Source organism: Balearica regulorum, chromosome W (assembly GCF_011004875.1).
Source record: "Balearica regulorum gibbericeps isolate bBalReg1 chromosome W, bBalReg1.pri, whole genome shotgun sequence".
Lineage (NCBI taxonomy): Eukaryota > Metazoa > Chordata > Aves > Gruiformes > Gruidae > Balearica > Balearica regulorum.
In genome coordinates this window covers 30450078-30471600 of record NC_046219.1, presented here as the reverse complement: position 1 = coordinate 30471600, position 21523 = coordinate 30450078, and the positions used below count along the sequence as shown (strand labels likewise).

The 21523-nt window shown below is 51.5% G+C and overlaps 1 long non-coding RNA gene and 1 pseudogene across 1 annotated transcript; one reads left to right on the top strand and one right to left on the bottom strand.

Annotated features, from left to right (window-relative positions):
• The window catches only part of LOC142599336 (talin-1-like), a 45966-nt pseudogene extending 25119 nt beyond the window's left edge, over positions 1–20847 (top strand).
• Positions 3086–4247, bottom strand: LOC142599231 (uncharacterized). The gene is made up of 3 exons (XR_012832854.1): positions 4212–4247; positions 3771–3878; positions 3086–3259 (listed from the first exon to the last, which is right to left on the bottom strand). It is a non-coding gene; the product is annotated as an uncharacterized LOC142599231 (long non-coding RNA).
• Positions 20848–21523: the final 676 nt, after the last annotated feature.

The following is a 21523-nucleotide window of genomic DNA, read 5'->3' as shown; positions in this document are numbered from 1 at the left end:
TCTTCCCCACAGGTGCTGTCAGCAGCCACCTTTGTAGCGAAGCACACCTTGGCCCTGTGCAACACATGCTGCCTGGCCTCCTTCCACACCACCAACCCTGTGGCCAAGCACCACTTTGTCCAGTCAGCCGAGGAGGTGGCCAACAGTAAGGCCAACCTGGTGAAGACCATCAAGGTGCGATCTCCCTGCTGAGGTGCTGTGTTGGGGATGGGATTTGGGGCATGATGGGGGCTGGATAACTGTCCCAGTCTCTCTATGCCAGGCCCTGGATGGCACATTCAACAAGGAGAACCGGGAGTGGTGCCATGCCACCGCCGCCCCTCTCATCGAGGCTGTGGATAACCTGACGGCCTTTGCCTCCAACCCAGAGTTTGCCACCGTTCCTGCTCAGATCAGCCCGGAGGTAGGATGCTGCAGGCCCAGCGGTGACAGGGGCTGCTGACAGGTGGGGAGGAGCTGTGCCTCCCTTTGAGCTTGGGATGAGGCCTCAGTGTGGGGCTGGAGCTTTGGGGGGTGTGATGGGGAGGTGGCAGCAAGCCTTGGGCTTTGAGGGGCTGCTCCGGGGTGAGGGTTGATGGAGAAGGCAACTTCCCGCACACAGTCCTTTGTGTGCATCACCAGCCCATCATCATCCTGTGCAGGGGTGCAGAGCCATGGAGCCCATTGTCTCTTCAGCCAAGACCATGCTGGAGAGCTCCATCGGCCTCATCCAGACTGCCCGCTGTCTGGCTGTCAACCCCAAGGACCTGCCACAGTTGTTGGTGTTTGCCAGCCACACTTGCACCATCTCAGACTCCATCAAGAAGCTGATCACTAACATGAGGTGAGGCAAGTCCTGCCCACTTGGCCATGGCCCTGTCCCCACTGGTGGGTACCCCTGCTCAGGCTTACACCAAGTGAGCATCCCAGGGACATTTTGGCTTATCTTCTCGGCCACTGCTGAGGGGAGGCAAGGGATGGGATGGAAGATGCCATCCCTCATCCTGTTACAGGAACTGCTCCTCCAGCCCTGGCACAGGTTGATGGGGACGCATGTTGGTGTGCCTGGGCTCTGACACCGGGTTGCCCTCGGCCCAGGAGAACGGGTCCTGCCCCTCACCAGCACCAGGATGCTACCGTGACTACCACCCAGAGCAGCTTGGGCAACACTCAGCATCACCCCAACACCCATGACTCATGTTCATTGCCCGCTCCCCAGGCAATAACGCGCACTGAGTCCCTGACTACCACAGTGACAACCTGCTGTGATGCACTGCCAACGCTGCCCAGTTTCGCACCCCTAGCTGGGCTCTGGCCAAACAGCAGGCACAAGCCAGCCATGGGCACAGCTGCAATGTGGGCAGCATCCAGTGCCATCCCATGGCTCTGCCTGCCCATGGGTTCACCCCACCAGCAAGAGCAGGAGCTGCTGCCCACACTGGTCACCTGTACTGCAGGCATGCCAGCTATTTTCTAGCTCTTTAGTGACAGGCTACATCTTTGCTGTCATTCCCGGGGCTAAAGGAGGGGTATGACGCAGCAACCAGCCTTCTCTCCCACAGGTGCAGCAGGGAAGGCATGGGACCACCCTGCCAGCACGCAACAGGCAGCAACCAGCACATGGCAAACTGCTTCCCCACTGCGCATCAGACCCAGACCTGTGGTGAGCAGCCCCGCATCCCGCAGCAGCTAAGCCCACCAAGCCAAAAATGTCACATCCTCTCACCTTCTGCAAGCCAAGACTACTCCTGTTGCAAACCATCACCCTTCTAGACAGGAGGAGAGGCTGGAGAGCACATGCACCCAGCTCCAGAGTCTCTAGACCACAGCATCTGACTGCGGCAAAGAAGCAGCCACCCCACCGCAGAGGAGCCCAAGGAGGGAAGTAGATACGTCTGGGTCTGGCAGCTGCAGGGCAGAGCACCCCACACGTGTGCAAATTGTCTTCCAGGTCCTAAATCTGCCCCTTGGGGCTGCCCTGTCCTGACACTGCTGCCTGGCTGTGCACGGCCCCCTGCCCTGATGCTAGCTTTTCTGCTCCCCTCGGCTCTCTGTCCAGGCTTTTCCGCTCATGTTGAGGCTGTGTAGCTGCACTGAATGGAAACTCCTCCTTTCTGGAGTCTGTTTTGGTCTATACTATGGCTGAATTCCCCCTCCCCAGCACAGTGTGCTACCTCTCTTGTGCTGGAAGCAGCAGTTGTGGGAAAACAGGCCGTCTGGAAGCCAGCTCAGCTAAAAAAAACCAAACCCAAAACAAACAAACAAACAAATCCCAAAACCACCAAACAAAGAAAAAACCCAAAACAAACCAAAAAAAACATCCCATGAGGCTCCAGCCACCCCGGTTCCCTGATGGAAGGGGCAGGCAGCAGGCAGGCAGCTCCTGACCACGGGCAGGGGGCCAGCGGGCAGAAGCGGAGGCGGCTAACAAGGGAGGATTCCTGGAGCAGCGCTTGCCCGAGCGGCAACCTGAGTGCATGGATTTCTGACAGCTGACCACCAGAAAAGCAGATTTTTTACAAGAGCCCTTCTCCAAAGAGTTCAGCTAATCATCCCCAGAGGAGCACTCCTCACATCAGAGAGGGCAGGGACCACTAAGCCATGCCTACAGCTCCCTTTTACCATCTTTGGGTCAGAGGCAGGCAGGATCCAAGCACATTGGCTTTCTGGGATCTACGTAGGAATCCACAAGATAAGAGGCATTATATCATAGCAGCTCTAGGGCCAGAGATGGGCAATGGCCTGTCCCTCCCCTCAGCAAAGTCACCATCATGTACCAGGCCAAGCTTTGGCCTGGAGCCCTCCTGCTGGTCCGGTGCAAAGGCTGATGGTTTTAGGAAGCAGAGGTCCCTGGGTGCCGCCAGGTGCGCTCACCTAGAACCGAGGGTCAATGTCACTCTCCCCAATCTGCTGCAGCAGCTCCCCACTGGTCCGTCCCACGAGGCCAGCAGCCTGCAGGAGATTCTGATGAGGCTGCGAGGAACAAGGCAAAAGCAACACCAGGCTCATGAGCAAGCCCTAAAAACTCTCCTGATGGTTCCCCTTGGCTTCCACCCGCCTCTCAGCCCCACGGGCCCTCCTGCCCCTCACCTCAGCACTGGCAGGTTCAAGACAGTGCTTGCCAGGTTCTTGGCTGTCTGCAGCAGCTGCTGCCCGTTCCCTCCCTCATCCTCCATCAGTGCGGCCAGCAGCTTCGTGCCCTCGGACATCTCCATCAGGTTTGAAGAAATGGTGGTGACAGCGCAGCCCACAGCGGTGTAGCCCGTGTCTGCTGGATCCCCTGCACAGGGAGGAGACGAATCAGGATGGGATGTGCTTCAGTGATGCTCCAAGAGCAACCCCGCACCTGTCACTGATATGGTCCTCCTTCCCAGGAGCAGGGGAGAGACGCCTTGGCTCCTAAGCCCGAAAGATGGTCGCATCGGCTGAGCTTGGGCAGGACAGCCTTGGGAAGGAGAGCTGCACCGTGCCGCAGCTGTGCCCAGAGCTATAGCAAGGACTGGACAACGTGCTCCTGGTTCAGAGGATGGCAGGTCAGCCAAGGACTGGGAGGAAGGACTGGGCTGGGCACAGGCAGGGATTTTGGGGGATGTAAAGGCAGGGCAAGCTATGGGGGCTTGGCTGGCTCTACAGGCACATTAGTAGCAGTTGGGGCTGATTTAGCTCTGGCTAGGGCAGGCTGGCTCCTCCAGCCTCCGATGGAGGGCATAAGATGCGACCTTCAGCCAGACAAGAGAGACCAAGCCTTCTCCAGAGACAGGGGCATCCCTCTTCTCCAACCCTCCATATACCTGCAGTGAGGTTGACCACCGAGGCTGTGCCAGCAGTGATAGCATCCACTCGGGAGTGGATCTCATGCTTCAACTCATCCATCTTGTTTTTGCACCAAGCTTTGGACACTTGAAATTGAGAGAACAAGGTTAGGAGGTGATGGTGGAGGTGGGGAGCTGCACCCATGCTCACAGAATGATGCAGGAGAAAGGAGACAAGAAAGAGGGAAGGAAGAGCTGTCACCACCCAAAACTCCCCAGCCCATTCTGACCAAGTGATGTGACCAAGTGCCCCACTCTGCTCCTGCCCCCAGAGCTGGATACAACCCCACCTCTTTGCAGGCAGCAGATCTTCCTGGGAGCTGCTGACACCTCTCCTAGGAACGTGGCCAGCATCACCCAGCCTGGCCAGCAACCTCCAGTGAGGTTCCCCCCCAGCACTCCTCTTCACCTCGCACTCACAGCATCCTGCCCGAGGGGTGCCAAGGTCTCAAAGTCGTCCATCGTCCTCCATACCACAGAGGCTTTACCTGCTTGGCTTGCTTGATTGCGGCGCATGTTTCACATTGATGGATGACCTGTGAGATGGCGTCCAAGCTCAAGTCCACCCCTCGATCACGGGCCCATCTATATGTCGCATCTCTTCCTTGATGACCTGAGGTGTCATGGGCCCACCGAGCTAGAAAGAATTCACCCTTACACTGCCAGTCCAAATCCACCTGAGCCACTTCAATCTTGGCAGCCTGATCCACCTGCTGGTTGTTCTGATGTTCCTCAGTGGCCCGACTCTTGGGTACATGGGCATCTACATGACGTACCTTTGCAACTAGCTTCTCTAGCCGGGCAGCAATATCTTGCCACAATGGGGCAGCCCAGATGGGTTTGCCTCTACACTGCCAGTTGCTCTGCTTCCATTGCTGTAACCACCCCCACAGGGCATTGGCCACCATCCATGAGTCAGTATAGAGGCAGAGCATCAGACACTTTTTCAGCAATATCTAGAGATAGTTGGATAGCTTTCACTTCCGCAAACTGGCTCGATTCACCTTCTCCTTCAGCAGCTTCTGCAACTTGTCGTGTAGGACTCCATACAGCAATGCTTTCCCATGATGCGACAGGACCCATCAGTGAAGAGGGCATATGTGTGAAAATATAGAAGCTTAGCTATAAGAAAACTTATATTAACTAGAAAGCTGCTTAAGGCCTAGAACTGTTTTAAAGACTATAATCGTGGGAAAGGGGTTTGTAATCAAGGTAATACCTAACTGACCATGGCAATGTACAATGCTGCTACGTTCCTTGTACAGTCCCTACCCAACCGGACAATAGGCCCAGGAATATTAATCTTATGAAGTAAGTTGTAATGGACAAGTGTATCCACAGCAAGGATACTGCGCATGCCTGCAAGAAGAGGGTCATCCAGCAAACACGGGTGCGAGACCACTGACGACCACCAGAGACCCCTGAGGACCACCAACTCAAATCACTGAGCATGCGTGATGGGGAGGAGAATATGGAAATGGATTCCAAGAAATGATTATCATAGGACTGCCTTTTCTCAGAAAAATAATGAATATGTATATTTTGATTCTATATAACCTCTATGTTGGTGATCACCTGGCATGCACGTTTGGTGGAGCTATTTCCCCCGTGCATCCAGCGTTGCAATAAAGCAAACCTAGGGTAACTCACGTCTGGTAGAATTTTTCTTTAACAGATGGCGACCCAGGTGGGACCCTAGGATGCAAGAGGAAGAAGCACCAGTTAATTCTCTGGACAAACCCGTGACCAATGCTCGTTGCCAGCAAAATAGGTGAGTTCACCTAAGAGACTTGGACACGGGTGTTTCCAGATGATACTGGGAGTACTCTTGTGTTTAAACTTGCTAAAAGATTTGGTAAGAGGAAAAGAAGTAAGAAATGGGAAATACACCCAGCGTTGAAAGGGGAACGCCCCTTGCTGAGGTTTTGGAAAATTGGAATAAGGTTTATGGGGCACAGACTTTGCAAAAGAAAAGACTGATTGTGTTGTGTCAGGAGGAATGGCCATTCCTAACTCGAACTCGAGGGGGAGGACCTATGGATATTTGGCCTCCCAAAGGAACTTTTAAGCCCCATAAGTTAAAGTTTTTAAGGACTATTTTAGAAGATACTGCAAGTCAAAATATTGATTATTGGTATATTTGGTATGATTGGTCTTGTCAAAGACGTAAGCCATCTAAACCACGGGTAAGCCCACTTCCCTCTGCCCCTGAGGCCGAGGAAACTGACCTTCCCCAAGCAGGGATGTTTCCCATGAAATTGGATTACATCCCAAATCCCAGAGCAGGACCAGGAGCTCCTCCTGAAGTTCCTGCAGTGACTGCTGTGATGCGCCACGAACCTTGGAAACAAGGTGATTTGATTATGTGGCAAAGCAAAATGCCAAGATTAAGAGATGATGCAGAAAAATGTGCACAAATGCTATCTGGAATAATCACTGATTATACACCTAATTGGAGTGACATGAAAACTTTGTTGAGAGAACTATTCCAGATGGATGAGCGAGATAAAATTTTTCAAAAGGACCGAGAAATTGCTCAGAGGGGTCAAGGATTAAATCCCTGGCCCACTGAGGACCCTAATTGGAATTTAGCCACAACCGATGGAATGCAAGCTTATCGGGCAGCCATCGGACAATTATTGGAGGCCATATGGCAATGTGGCGAAAGAGTTACAAATTGGACAAAGGTCCTTGAATGCAGACAAAAACCTGGTGAACACCCCAGCGATTATTGGATAAGATTGAAAACTACCTTGTTGAAATACGGGGGAATGACTAGAGAAAATTTTCAAGAACCATTGGCTATCAGTGTATTTGTGGAGCAGTCTTCTCCTGATATAAATAAGTATTTTAAAAAGCACATGCCTGGGTGGCAAGGGGAAACCCTGACTAAAATATTGAGTATTGCTGCATTTGTTTTTGATGGTAAAGATGAAGAAAAACAAAAGAGAGAGAACGAGAGAAATAAACAGGAAAGAAAACAAGAGCGACAGGAAAAAGAGAGAGAAATTAGTTTGTTGGCTGCAGCAATTACACAGAATTATCAATCAAGAGGAAGGGGCAGGGGAATTTCAAGGGGAACTCCAAGAGGAAGGGGACGTGGGGGAAGGGCTCCCTTTCTTTCTTCTCTTAACCAATCTAATCCTAATACTTTAGAGTGTTTTTATTGTGGGAATATAGGACATATCCAGCGGGAGTGCCCACTCCGCCCAGTAAGTGCTGGACGAGGATCAAATCCACCGTATCCACCGCGCCCTCACTCACAATAGAAAATTAATGAGCTGAATTCCATGCTTGCCGAAGGACTGCGAAAATGTCGAATGAAGGAGTGAAGGTAAATGAGTATGGACAAATTACTGCAAAGGTAAATGGACTTTTTGTTGAATTTTTAGTAGACACAGGAGCAACTTTGTCCCTTTTGAATTATGCACTCCCACAAACATTGATTTCTAAAGAGAAGGTACTTATAAGAGGGGTTGTTGGACAAGAAATAAAATATTTTTCAACCCCACTTCCAATTATCATTGCAGAGAAAATGGTATGGGGAAGATTTGCGATATCTCCAAATTCACCTGTGTCTTTGCTAGGACGTGATCTTTTGCAGGAATTTGGTACTCAAATACTCCTTGCTCTGGCTGGAATGAAATAAACAATCATGGGATCACAAATTGTGCAAATTCCACAAGAAGAAGAATTGTCTTTTAAAATCCCCAAAGGACTTGAAGCAGTTCCCCGGGAACTATGGAGCAGCTCTGGTGATGATATAGGATTATTGTTATCTGCAGAACCGGTAATAATTAAAACAAAAGGAGGGTCACCTCCATCAACTAAACAGTACCCCATTGCAGATGAGGCTATCCCAAGTATTCAAAAACAGATTGCAGTTTTCTTAGAAAAAGGAATACTCAAGGAATGTCAAAGTCCATATAATACTCCAATCTTGCCAGTAAGTAAACATCGATTAGATAAAGATGGGGATCCAGAATATAGATTTGTTCAAGATCTCCGTGCAGTAAATGAGCATGTAATTTCCCCACACCCTGTTGTCCCTGACCTGAGTTTAATTCTTACCCAAATACCTGTATGGGCACAATATTTTACTGTTTTGGATTTAACAGGAGCATTTTTTAGTATACCTATTGCTGAAGAAAGTCAATTGATTTTTGCCTTCACTTGGCAAGGAAAACAGTTGACTTGGACACGCTTGCCACAAGGGTTTACTAGTTCACCAACCACCTTTTCTCAAATTCTCAGAAACGATCTAAGAGACTTAAAATTTTCTGGGGGTTCTGTTTTGATTCAATATGTTGATGATTTGTTACTAGCAAGCCATACGGCTGAAGATTGTATGCAGGATACTGAATATTTGTGCATCCAACTTGCAAAAAAGGGTCACCATGCATCTGTATCCAAACTGCAACTCTGTCAACAACAGGTAAAGTATCTGGGGTTTCCTTAATGAAGTCCTTTGCAAAGAATTTGAATTATACTGAATGTTGGCTTTGTGCATCTTTACCAAAATCTGTAGGTCGTGGGTTTGATTTAATTGGTATTCCAATTCCGAAGGATTCAGTTTGGGAAAAGTTTTGGAGAAATACCTCTGTAACAACTAAATATGAGGAGCAAATATTAACCATCAGAATTCCTCCTTTAGATGAATATCATAACATCCTCTGTGTAGAGAGATGTTACCCCCCAGAGAGTTGGACTCGGCAGTTTTGTCTTAACGACATTTTTGTGGGAAATTGGACTAAATGTAACACAAATAATCATATTAAATCTCGCTTGAGCTGGGCTTGGAGGGGACCAAAGGCACTGGGAGTATTTTGGTTATGTGGTGACAAAGCTTATAAAGTACTCCCACCACGCTGGGGAGGAATTTGCACTCTAGGATTGGTAACTGTGGATTTACAAATTCTCCCTAAAACTATAAATGTTCCAATCTGGCATTGCACCTTTTTAACTCGTGTTAAAAGGACTAATAACCCACTAATAGAAAAACCCTCAGGATTTCACTCTTTTCTCCAATGGTTCATACCATCTTTAGGGGTGAGTGAACTGGAAAAAGTGATTTTAAACATATCGGGAGAAATTGAAAAATTGGCAAATTATACCGCTCATGGGTTAACAACCTTGCAAATTGAAATTGCAGAACTCTCAAAAATTACCCTACAAAATCGTATGGCCTTAGATATGATGTTAGCATCACAAGGCGGAGTTTGTACAATGCTAAATGTGAGTTGTTGCATGTATGTAGATCATTCAGGGGAATTATTGACTGACGTACATAAAATCTGGGAGATTAGTTCTCAAATGCGACAAGTACAAAAAGACGATACATCTTGGGGTTTTACCGATACTGTGTCGTGGTTGACTTCCTGGGCTCCTGATTTATCTGTGTGGCTCAAAAAGGCGCTTGCTGTAGCAGCCTTAGTGATCATAGGGATTGTATGTATAATAGTGATTTTTCAATGTTGCATAACCTGTTTTTCTAGTATAGTAGCAAAATTACAAGGAGCTTGGAGATATAAATAATTGCAGGGATGCAATGAAAACAAAAGGAGGGAAGTGTAAAAATACAGAAGCTTAGCTATAAGAAAACTTATATTAACTAGAAAGCTGCTTAAGGCCTAGAACTGTTTTAAAGACTATAATCGTGGGAAAGGGGTTTGTAATCAAGGTAATACCTAACTAACCATGGCAATGTACAATGCTGCTACGTTCCTTGTACAGTCCCTACCCAACCGGACAATAGGCCCAGGAATATTAATCTTATGAAGTAAGTTGTAATGGACAAGTGTATCCACAGCAAGGATACTGCGCATGCCTGCAAGAAGAGGGTCATCGAGCGAACACGGGTGCGAGACCACTGACGACCACCAGAGACCCCTGAGGACCACCAACTCAAATCACTGAGCATGCGTGATGGGGAGGAGAATATGGAAATGGATTCCAAGAAATGATTATCATAGGACTGCCTTTTCTCAGAAAAATAATGAATATGTATATTTTGATTCTATATAACCTCTATGTTGGTGATCACCTGGCATGCACGTTTGGTGGAGCTATTTCCCCCGTGCATCCAGCGCTGCAATAAAGACAACCTAGGGTAACTCACGTCTGGTAGAATTTTTCTTTAACAATATGGTTTCTCATCTTCTGTTAGTTTATTATACGGTGGGGCTTCTTCAGCACGTGTCACCTCCTCCTCTGGCGACATTCCAAAATCTTTCCCTTCTGGCCAGTCTATAATCACTTCCAGATTCCCTGGACGATTGGGGCTTCCTATTCTATCCTGTTGTGTGATCAGCGTGACCCACTTCCTCCACGTAGCATCGGTTGCATGATGTGTAGAGGGGGCCCCCTCTCTTTGAACATCCAGCCCAGCACTGGCAGTCGGGGTGCCAGGAGGAGCTGTGCTTCAGTGCCAATCACCTCTGAAGCAGCTCGAACCCCTTCATAGGCTTCCAATATCTTCTTTTTCCGTTGGAGTGTAGCGGGCCTCGGATCCTCTATATACCCGGCTCCAAAACCCCAGGGGTCGACCTCGAGTCTCCCCTGGTGCTTTCTGCCAGAGACTCCAGGTAGGGCCATTCTCCCCGGCTGCGGTGTACAGCACATTTTTTACATCTGGCCCTGCCCGGACTTCCCCAAGACCTACTGCATGAACTATTTCTTGTTTCATTTGTTCAAAAGCTTGTCATTGCTCAGGGCCCCATTTGAAATCATTCTTCTTCCGGGTTACAAGGTAGGGAGGGCTAATTTGGGATATGCATTCTCCAGAAACCCACAACACCTAAGAAGGCCTGTGTTTCCTTTTTGTTGGTTGGTGGGGACATGGCTGCTATTTTGTTGATAATATCCATAGGGATCTGACGCCGCCCATCATGCCACCTTATTCCTAAAAATTGGATTTCCTGCACAGGCCCCTTGACCTTACTTTGTTTTATGGCAAAGCCAGCCTGCAGCAGGATTTGGATTATTTTCTTCCCTTTCTCAGAAACTTCCTCTGCTGAGTTGCCCCATACAATGATGTCATCAATGTATTGCAGGTGCTCTGGGGCTTCACCCTTTTCCAGTGCAGTCTGGATCAGTCCATGGCAAATGGTGGGGCTGTGTTTCCACCCCTGGGGCAGTCGATTCCAGGTGTACTGGATGCCCCTCCAAGTGAAGGCAAACTGTGGCCTGCACTCTGCTGCCAAAGGGATCGAGAAAAATGCATTAGCACTATCATCAGTTGTGGCGTACCATTTGGCTGCCTTTGACTCCAGTTCATATTGAAGTTCCAGCATATCTGGCACAGCAGCACTCACTGGCAGTGTGACTTCATTCAGGCCACGATAGTCTACCGTCAGCCTCCACTCTCCATTGGACTTCCACACTGGCCATATGGGACTGTTAAAGGGTGAGTGGGTTCTGCTGATCACTCCCTGACCCTCCAGTTGATGAATTAGCTTGTGGATGGGAACCAGGGAGTCTCTGTTGGTGCGGTATTGCCGCCGGTGCACAGTTGTAGGAGCAATCGGCACCTGTTGCTCTTCAACCCTCAGCAACCATACAACAGAAGGGTCCTCCGAGAGACCGGGCAAACTAGACAATGGTTCGATTTCCTCCGCTTCCAAGGCAGCTATGCCAAAAGCCCACCGGTAGCCTTTTGGGTCTTTGAAATACCCTTTCCGGAGGTAGTCTATGCCCAGGATGCACGGAGCCTCTGGGCCAGTCACAATGGGGTGCTTTTGCCAGTCATTCCCAGTTAGACTTACTTCAGCCTCCAACAGAGTCAACTGTTGGGATCCCCCCGTCACACCAGAAATAGATATCTGTTCCACCCCTTCATAGTTCGATGGCATTAGGGTACACTGTGCACCAGTGTCCACTAGGGCTTTGTACTCCTGTGGGTCCGATGTGCCAGGCCATTGGATCCACACAGTCCAATAAACCCTACTGAAACCCTGTTGTCCCTTTCCTCCACCTGGCTGCAGGCAGGGCCCCTCTAATCCTGCTTGTCATAGTCACTACTCACGTCTTGCAAAAAGGACTTAGAAGTCCCTTCAAGAGGATCAGAAGTGCGATCTGGCCTTTCACTTGGTCTGGGGGGCTGCCCGGTGGAAACTGGAGCAGCATTCTTTCTGGAAGAGTCCCTTTGTACAGCTGTCTTGCCTTGTAGCTCATGTACGCGTGCCCGCAGGGTTGAGGTGGGCTTCCCATCCCATTTCCTCATGTCTTCTCCGTGGTCACGCAGGTAAAACCACAGGATACTTCGTGGTGTGTATGCTCTATATCCTCTCTCCGGAGCAGAAAAATGCTTACTCCTAACAGCTGAAATGCGGGTCTGTACAGGTGGGGAGTAAGATATATCCTCTTTGAGTTGCCGGACGTCCTGGGACAGTTTCTCCACAGCCGAGACGAGGGAGGAAGAAAGGCTCTCTTCATATTGCCAGAGTTGGCCAGCCACTTCGTCCACCGTGGGTGCCTCTTCACTTTTCCAGTCGATTACTGCCAGTGAGTTGGCGTACGATGATGGTGCACTTCATACAAATTTTCGCCACATGGGTCGGGTACACTGGACTTCATCGGGGTCTGTGGGTAACTGCACGTTGTCTGGGTCATAATAAACCATCTCACGCACAGCTAATTCCCTCAAATATTGAATACCTCTCTCCATAGTGGTCCGCTTGCCTGGCCGACATAGGACATCTTCGCTGAAAGGATACCTTTCCCTCACACTTGACAGGAGGCGCCTCCAGAGGCTGAGGGCCTGTGCCTTCTTCCCAATTGCCTTGTCAATGCCCCCTTCCCTAGACAGGGATCCCAGCTGCTTGGCCTCCCTGCCCTCCAGTTCCAGGCTACTGGCCCCATTATCCCAGCAGCGGAGCAGCCAGGTAATAATGTGCTCCCCTGGAAGGCGGCTGAAATCTTTCCGCATATCTCGCAGCTCACTCAGGGACAGGGATCGAGTGATCACTTCTGGTTCTGGCTCTTCTTCTTGTTCTCGTGATGGCCCTGGTTCATCATCATCTTTCACTAAGCGAACCGATTTCCTTGTGTATTTCTTTTTGTGTATAGGGGCGACTGATACTGGTATGGGCTGATCTTTTGGCTTGGCTACAGTGCCTGTTGTGGGGGCTTAGGTAGCTGCAGTGCCTGTGGGTCTGCTCTCTCCCTCTGGATGGTGCTGTCTACTATCAAGCAGTGTTTGATAGATTGTGGCCAGGGCCCAGCACAGCGCAGTAAGTTACGTCTCCTTAGAATACCCACAGCATTTTCCTTTCAAATATTCTACCATTTTGTCAAGGTCTTGCAGTTGTTCGGGAGTGAAGCTCCAAACCATTGGGGGTGAAAAGGTCTCTAGATACCCGCCCATACTCTCCCACATGCCATGCCAGCCCTGACCATTCAGCCTTGGGGAAGATCCCTCAGTGGTATTCTTGAAACAATTTTTGCTAACCCTGAACAGGACTTGGAAAGCATGCAGGAGACCTAGCAATAGGAATATACTGGCCTGAACATTCCAAGGGTATTCAAAATTCTCAAAAATTCTTGTAACCAACCAAAAGGGAAAAGGGGAGGTGAAAGTGTGGGAGAAGGTATCCCCCCCTGTCTTCCCCATAGATTGGGTCCAATTATTAATCAATTCTGAAAGATACTGACCAAGGTACGGGCCTGACCGAAATGCTACATACAAGTACCAGCTCAGACTCATGACTGTCAATGATATCTTATCATAAGTCGTTATCAGACAATACAACAACATGAGAACACGAACCCCTCTCCCAGAGGTGATAAACAGCACCGCAGGGATTACATAGAGTAAACACGGGTTTACAAACCAGAGCCATGTGACCAAACAGAACATCATTATGACCAGCGACTGTTTCAATAACATTATAAATGCTTATAATGACTTTGTTTTAACACACTTGGGTCAGACCTGTCGTTATCACAACCCTTTGAGCCCCACGTTGGGCGCCAAAAAGGACTGACATGGTTTAGCCCCAGCCGGCAGCTAAGTGCCACGCGCCTCTCGCTCACCCCTCCCCCGGCGAGATGGGGAGGAGAACTGGAAAAACAACGGCAAAGCCTCGTGGATTGGGATAAGGACAGTTTACTGGGACAACAAGGGAGAGGGAAACAATCAACAACAGTGCTGATAACAGATATTCACAATGGGTGATAACAGAGAACAATTTACCGATTCCATGACAAGGACCCACTGGATGCTCAACCCATCCTGGAGCCACACCACCCTGTCCCCTGCCCGACTAGCCCCCTTTTATGGTGAGCATGATGTCACATGGTATGGAATAGCCCCCGGCCAGCTTGGCTCACCTGTCCTGGCTCCTTGTGAAATTAACTCTATCCTTGCCAGAACCAGGACACATGCACACACCAGTGGGATGGGAGAGAGAATTGAAAAAAAGTAAAACTCATGGTTTGAGATAAAAACAGTTTAATAGGAGGAAAAAAAAGGAAGAGAATAATAATAATGATAAAAGAATATACAAAACATGTGATGCACAGCACAATTGCTCACCATTTGCTGACCGATGCCTAGCTAGTTCCAGAGCCGTGGTGCTGCCTGGCCAACTCCCCCCAGCTTATATATTGAGCATGACGTCATATGGTATGGAATATCCCTTTGGCCAGTTGGGGTCAGCTGTCCTGGCTGTGCCCCCTCCCAGTTTCTTGTGCACCTCCTGCGGAAGGCTTATGCCTCCTCACTTGGCAGGGCCTGGGAAGCTGAATAGTCCTTGACTTAATTGTAAACACTACTTTGCAACAACTAAAACATTAGTGCATTATCAACATTATTTTCATACTAAATCTAAAACACAGCATTAGACCAGCTACTATGAAGAAAATTAACTCTGTCCCACCTGAAACCAAGACAACAGACTCACACCCCGCAGAGCTGCAAGAGCCCTCAAACCAGGGTCAGGACAAAGATTGAGGGCGAGTCAGCTCTGCAGCAGGGTTTCACTAAGCTGTTTAGAAGGGCTTGGTAAGAGTGTGCCATTCAGGCTCACCAGATACGAGGTGGTGAAGCTCAGACTGTGGCTTCCCACAGGAAAAAAGCTCCTTTAGGCAGAGGGTAACCAGCGCTGGCAGCACAAAGAGGAGGTGGGCAGGAATCAATGGCTAGAAATTGAAGCTCCGTGGAGGGGAGGTCAAAGGATGGTTTTATCCAAAGGAGGTAACCACTGGGGTACAGTTCCAAGAGGAGTAGTGAGTTTTCCATCCTCTGCATCTAGATCAAATGTCTATCTGGAAGATGCTTTAGCCACACGTAAGTCGTTGCAGCCAAGGCTGTAGTGCTAAGGAAAAATTCTCTGCCTGACCTGTTGTTAACAGATGATTGGGCTAATGACTTACTGTGGCAGTGCCTGAGGTCAGCCTACTTGCAGGAACACACTATTCTGCTGTATTTTGGGTGTAACCATCCAGCTGCCATGTGGCATCTCTTGAATATCATACAGGCAATACATCCCCTGAAACATTCACTAGAGGTGCATTTTAGTAAGCTCATAGCTTCCAGGGCTGCCTTCAACTCTCAATAGAGATCATTCAGCAGTTTTAAACATGTCATCAGAGCAGACAGCAGACTTAATGTGGCATTTTGTCTGAATGCACTTATGAGGGCAAACTGTCACTGTGTGCCATCAGCTTGAGGACTCCGAACTACGTGCAGCTCTAGTGACTTTGCTGGGATTGCCTCACACGAGCAAGTCTGGAAAAAAGGCACAACCCCTCCAGCCTCCACAGCACTCTGGCCTGTGAAGGCAGGGATGAAGCATGTGGGTCACGTTTATCAGAGGGCAGCAAGTTCCTGGAAAGCCATGCGCAGGAAGGATGTAGGGGAATGGGAAGGGAGATGGCGGATGCGATGCTACCTCGCTTCCTGGCAGCAGCAAGACCATTGCTGTATGCTGAGTCCCTGTGGGAACCAGCACCTCACACACAATGTGAACAAGCATAGTTAGGGTTTGAGAAAAGGGGTTATTTGACTTGTGATGGAAAACGTGGTTCCCAGCAGAATAGGAAAGCCTGCGTATATTTCACTAGGGAGGGGAAGGAATTCAAACCTCCATGGGGACTTGGTATTTGGTAACAATAGGTTTCTCTCTTCAAAAGCAAAGAGATCCGGTGGCTGAAAACCACAGTGAAGCAATTCAGGGTGGGAAGAAATAAGGTGCAAAGGGGGAGCAAAGAGAAGAGTGGGTCTGTGGCTGCTCTGGGTGTAGGTGGCTCCTCCAATCCCGGGAGCATCTGGGTCTGGGCAACTGGCCTTCTCCGGGCACCCTGGCCTTGCCAAGGCTGAAGTATGAGCTAACACTGGCAGCATGGCTCCCCACCTGGGACCTCTGATCCTTCATTCCCACCTCTCCTCTTGGCTGCCCTTCACCCCCTACCAGAGAGCATCCACCTTCCTGTGTTCCCTATCTTCAGCACCCATGTTTCCTGGCCAGGGCGTTCACTGCTGCCTTCTCTCTCTTCTTCCTCCCTCCCTGTCAGCTGGTGAGTAAGGTGACATTGGGGTGCCTGCCAGTATCTAACCTCAGCATAAGCCTTGCTCACGGTGTATGCGTGCCCAGCCCAGCACTGGGGTGGCACTTGCGTGTGTCTGCAAGGACCCTGGGGGGTGTGTGTGTATGCATGTGTACTTACACCTGCTCTAGCTGATGGGGTGGCCACTGCCTGTGTGATGCAAGTCAGGCCAGCAGTGAGCTCTGCTTGTGCATACAGACCTTGTGTGTGTGCTATGGTATGTGCATGTCTGGCCCCCCCTGCCCTGGTGAAGGACCCCTGTGGCTCTGCCTGCCACCTTGCACTGGTGGGGCCAGCCCTCCTGGGCTGGGATGTGGCTCCAGGGTCCATCCCTCCCATTGCCCAGCTTGTGTTTGCAGACAAACCTCCAAAATGGGGACAGCAAGGGGGAAATGCTTCTGGAGCTTGAAATACTTTTCTTGGGGGGGGGGCAGGGGGAAATCCTGGATGGGGTAGCCACTGAGTGCAGGAAGGCTTGCACTGAGGAAATTGTGTCTGCAAGATGTCCCAGAAGCTGTGGATGCTCATCCCATTATTGGGCAGGAGGAGACCAGCCAGGGTCACTCAAGAAAGCATCGCAGATGATGCCCAATACATACACACATACAATGGGACTGGGGGATCCCACTCTCCTTTCCTGGGGAGCACACTCCAAACAGGCCATTGGGGCCCCCTCTTTTGCAGGTGCTTACCTCTGTTTCCCCACAGATCCTGCAGAAGCCAACTCACAAGCTTAAGCAGCAGCTGGCAGGCTACTCCAAGTGTGTAGCCAGCTCCATCACTGAGCTCATTCAGGCAGCCAAGGCCATGAAAGGTAAGGAAAGGTCCTGCTCAAGGAGGTGGGACTAAGGACTGAGATTAGGGTGGAGGGCTCAGCAGCTGCTGGAGGAGGTAGGGCAAGTCAGAAATGAGGTTGCATGCAGGTTTAACCTGTCTTGCTTCCTGGTTTTTCTAGGGATGGGGTGGGTTGACCCAGAAGACCCCATCGTCATTGCTGAGAATGAGCTGCTGGAGGCAGTAGCTGCTATTGAGGCTGCAGCCAAGAAGCTGGAGCAGCTGAAACCAAGGGCCAAGCCCAAGGTGTAGTGGTGCTGAGTTCCATGCTCAGCTTAGGGTGGGCTGAGGCTCTCCTGCCTGGGCCTCAGCCAGACATGAAGGATCATGCATGGGAAGCCACATCCAACAGCCAGTCTCTCTTCCTGCTCTCCTGCTGCTTCCCATATCCCTAGCTGGACCTTCCTTGGGCAGCCTGCATCCTCCTGCACCCCATGGCCTTTAATCCACCTCTATATAGGCCCCTGCAGCCATCTTCCTGCTTTGCCCTGTCTGTCCCTGCTTGGGACTTACACCCTGCTTTTGCCTGCAGCAAGCAGATGAGAGCCTGAACTTTGAGGAGCGGATCCTGGAAACTGCCAAATCCATTGCTGCAGCCACAAACGCCCTGGTGAAGGCAGCCTCAGCAGCCCAGCAAGAATTAGTGGCCCAAGGGAAGGTAAGGCTGGAAGGGGGAAAGAAAATCTAAGGCTGTAGTGGGCTCTCCCTTCTCCCAGGGCTGCTTGCAGCCCTTGGGCCCTGTGGCAAGGGGTGTGCAGGGCAGTGAGCCTCACTCCTCCTTTCCTGCCTTGCAGATGGGCGCCATCCCTGCCAACGCAGTGGACGATGGACAGTGGTCCTAGGGACTTATTTCAGCCGTGAGTATCGAGGTCATGCCCGTGGGATGGGGGGGGACCCTCCTCTCAGCTCCTGCTGTAAAGATAAGGATGCTCTGCTTTTGTGCTTCTCCTCTGTGGAAGAAGCAGCTTTGCTTCTTGCTCCCTTTCCCACCAGCTGAGACATGGCACTGGAAGTTGGTCATCCCCATCCCATGTCCCATGACCTCATTGGGGCTGGTCTGGGCATATCCTCTCCAGGGGAGGCTCTTCCACACTCCCCCCCACCCCACTCCCCGACAGCCTCTCTCGCTGCAGGCACGTATGGTGGCTGCTGCTGCTGCCAACAACCTATGTGAAGCTGCCAATGCAGCAGTGCAGGGTCACGCCAGCAAGGAGAAACTCATCTCGTCAGCCAAGCAGGTGGTTGCCTCCACAGCACAGCTCCTGGTGGCCTGCAAGGTGAAGGCTGACCACAACTCAGAGGCCATGAAGCAGCTCCAGGTAAGTCCCAGGCTGCCCTCCAGCCCCAGATGCTTGAGAGGTGGGTGGGAGTGGGGTTGAGGGCATGTGGGACTTCAGGATGGGGCCCTCCACAGCAGAGGTATCTCCCCAAGGCTCACGCTCCCTGCCTGTGTGTATCACTGGGGAGCTTGTTGGGGTGCAGGCTCCAGGTAGCTTGGACTTTACTGCTACTGTGTGCTAGGCCTATGTGTGATGCTGGGCTGCTGAACTGGCAGGAAATGCCTGAAATGTGTGTACTGGATCCCTGGTGTTCGAGAGGTTAATGTTTGGGGACATGTTTTGTAGCAGTCTTAATTCTCAGAGGCTGTGGCACACAGCCCATGTGTTGGGGGGGTAACATGGGGTCCCAGCGCTTGTCCCTCAGGGCAAAGGGCTGGGGAGGGTCAGCAGGGTTGCCCCCCAGTCCTTGCCCCATAGCTCAGACAGGAGCCAGAGCCCAGCTGGGAGCAGCAACGCCTGAAATGGTCATGAATGGGTGGTGGTGGTGTAGCAGTGAGCCATGTAAAGGAATCTCTGCCTGCAGCTCCCAGCCCGCCTGGCTGCCTCTCCTGCCTGCCAGCCTGGCCTGTGGCAGGGGTTCCTTCACACACACACACCCCCCAGGCAGCAGTTGTGCCCTGGGGCTGGGACTTATGGTGCCTCTCCCCTTCTTCCCCACTGCAGGCTGCTGGCAATGCAGTGAAGAGACCATCAGACAATCTGGTGAGGGCAGCACAAAAGGCAGCTGCCTTCCAGGACCACAATGAGACAGTGGTGGTGAAGGAGAAAAGATGGTTGGGGGAATTGCACAGATGAGGAGTGGGGCTGATCACGGAGCAGGGGTGGCTCTGGCTGCCACCACAGCCTGTGTGTGCCCATCTCAGGAGCATGTCCTACTATCCACCGCCCCAGGGCATGTCTCTGGAGAGCCTCAAAAACATGCTGCAGGTGCACCCATCCCACCCACTGCCAATTAAACACCATGGCTTCACCCTTGTCCTGCCACATGTAGCAGCAGGCACAGCCAGTGACCATGCATGCTTCCAGGAGCATAATGCCCTGGCTTCTCCTTGGTATGGTGCCTGCACCATCCCAGTGTCCAGGACATGTGTGAAGGGCAGAGCATTGGGTAAGGGGTGAGAGCTGCCTGGTATGGGCTGCCACAGGTCCCAGCACTGCCTCCTGGCCATGGGCTTGCAGCTGAGACCCTCCACAGGGTGTGTGGGGCTGAGCCCTGGGAGCTCTGCTGCTCCCCGTTATTTCCGAGGGACTGCAGTCCCACTGTAGGGACAGTAGCACTGGTGCCCAGGGCCACATCAGTCTAGGGAGGCTGTGACTGTGATGGGGGGGAAGCAGCAGCCCAAGAGCCTGGCTCTGGGCTTGGCACTGCCATGGCGGAGGCTCTGGCTATCCCCAGTGGAGGCAGCTGTGTTCCCACGGTGCTTGCCATGCTCTCCCGGTAGATCATCACCGCCCAAGAGGAAATGCTGCGCAAGGAGTGGGAGTTGGAGGAGGCACGGAAGAAGCTGGCCATGATTTGGCAGCAGCAGTACAAGTTCCTGCCCTCGGAGCTGTGGGATGAGGAGCAGAACTGAGCTCCGAGCCCTCCTGCTGCTCACAGCACAGACTGCTGCCTGCCCGCTTGCTCCTATGGGACTAACCTAGCCGGTGTCCCACTGACAATGCTGTCGCCCAGCCCACCTTCCCATGTGCACCCAGGGCACAGCCAGAGCACCTGAAGGGGCCTGGCTGGGGTGGGAGCCAGGGCTGCACCAGTTCACAGGGTCACCCACCAGCCCCAGGGTGGGGTCTGGAGAGCTCCCCACTGCGAGGGCTGTTTCTGTGTGGCTTCGTCATTCCCACTTGTGCTCCTTTCTTCTCTCTCCTGGGAGGGGAGAGGCGGGCAGCTTGCCCTCTCTTGTGCGATGGGGTCCAGGGAGCAGCATGGTCCCTCACCTGAGCTCTTGCACAGAGCCGCCTTTTACCTCCAGTGCCATATTGCTGGCTGAATCTTCCTCCTCCTCTTTCTCTTCCTTCCCAGCTTCCCTGGGAGGCACCAAGTTCTCCCTCCCCCCTATGAGCATCTTCTTCAGACTGGGCCCCTCCTGGGAGGGACGGGACTGGAAGCTGCACTGCCTCTACTGGAAGTGGAGGAATGTGGTGGGTTTGCCCCTGGAGCTGCTCTTCACCTTCCCACCAGGCTTTCCTCCCTTGTGGCCCTAGCCAGCTCTGCCCTCTTCCTCCTTCTGAAGTGCCTGCATTATTTTCCAAGATGTGTAGTATTTTTGTAACTTTTTCCATTTATCTAGTATTGAGCCTGCAGCTTTCAACGTTCATTTATTAAGCTTTCCCTATTAAACATTGGAGGAAACCAGCTTCCCCCTGAGGCTCTGGACTGGACAGTGTTGATGTCTCCTTGGAAAGACATGTTCATCAATAAAATCTGGTTTTCCTCCTTTCCATATCAATGGGACCCCCTAGGAGAAAGAGGGGGCTGGTGGGCAGAGGGGCCTTCCTGGGAGGGGGGGGATGCTGTGTGGGTGGTTATATAGCATGGAAAATATTCGAGGTATGTCCAGCCCCAGGTGCCTGTTGGGCTGGGCCCCTGCTGCCAGCCATGTGCCAGCCCTCGGAGGTGCTGCCAGGGGGCTACTGCTGTGTGAGGGGGCCCTGGGGATTTTGTTGCTGGGGGATTTGGGCTTTAGGGGGAGATCAGACAGGCTCCTGGCCATACTCCTGCCACCAGCCCAAAATACCCCTGAGTAGGGTGCTATGGGGGTGCAGGTGAGGGGCCCTCTGGTCACCAGCAGCCCAACAGTGGGGAAGCAGCAGCACTTGGCATGCAGCAGGGCCAGGAATGTGCCTGGAGCCCTCCTGGCTGCTGGCACTGAGCTCATGCCCTGAAATAGCCCTTCAGGGCCAACCTGCATGGGCAGCAGCTGCCCTGAGCATGTCCCCACCTGTTCCCACCCTGTCACTCAGCAAGGGTTTGGGGGGGCCCAAGCAGTGGTGGGGCAGGCAGGGATGCTGTGA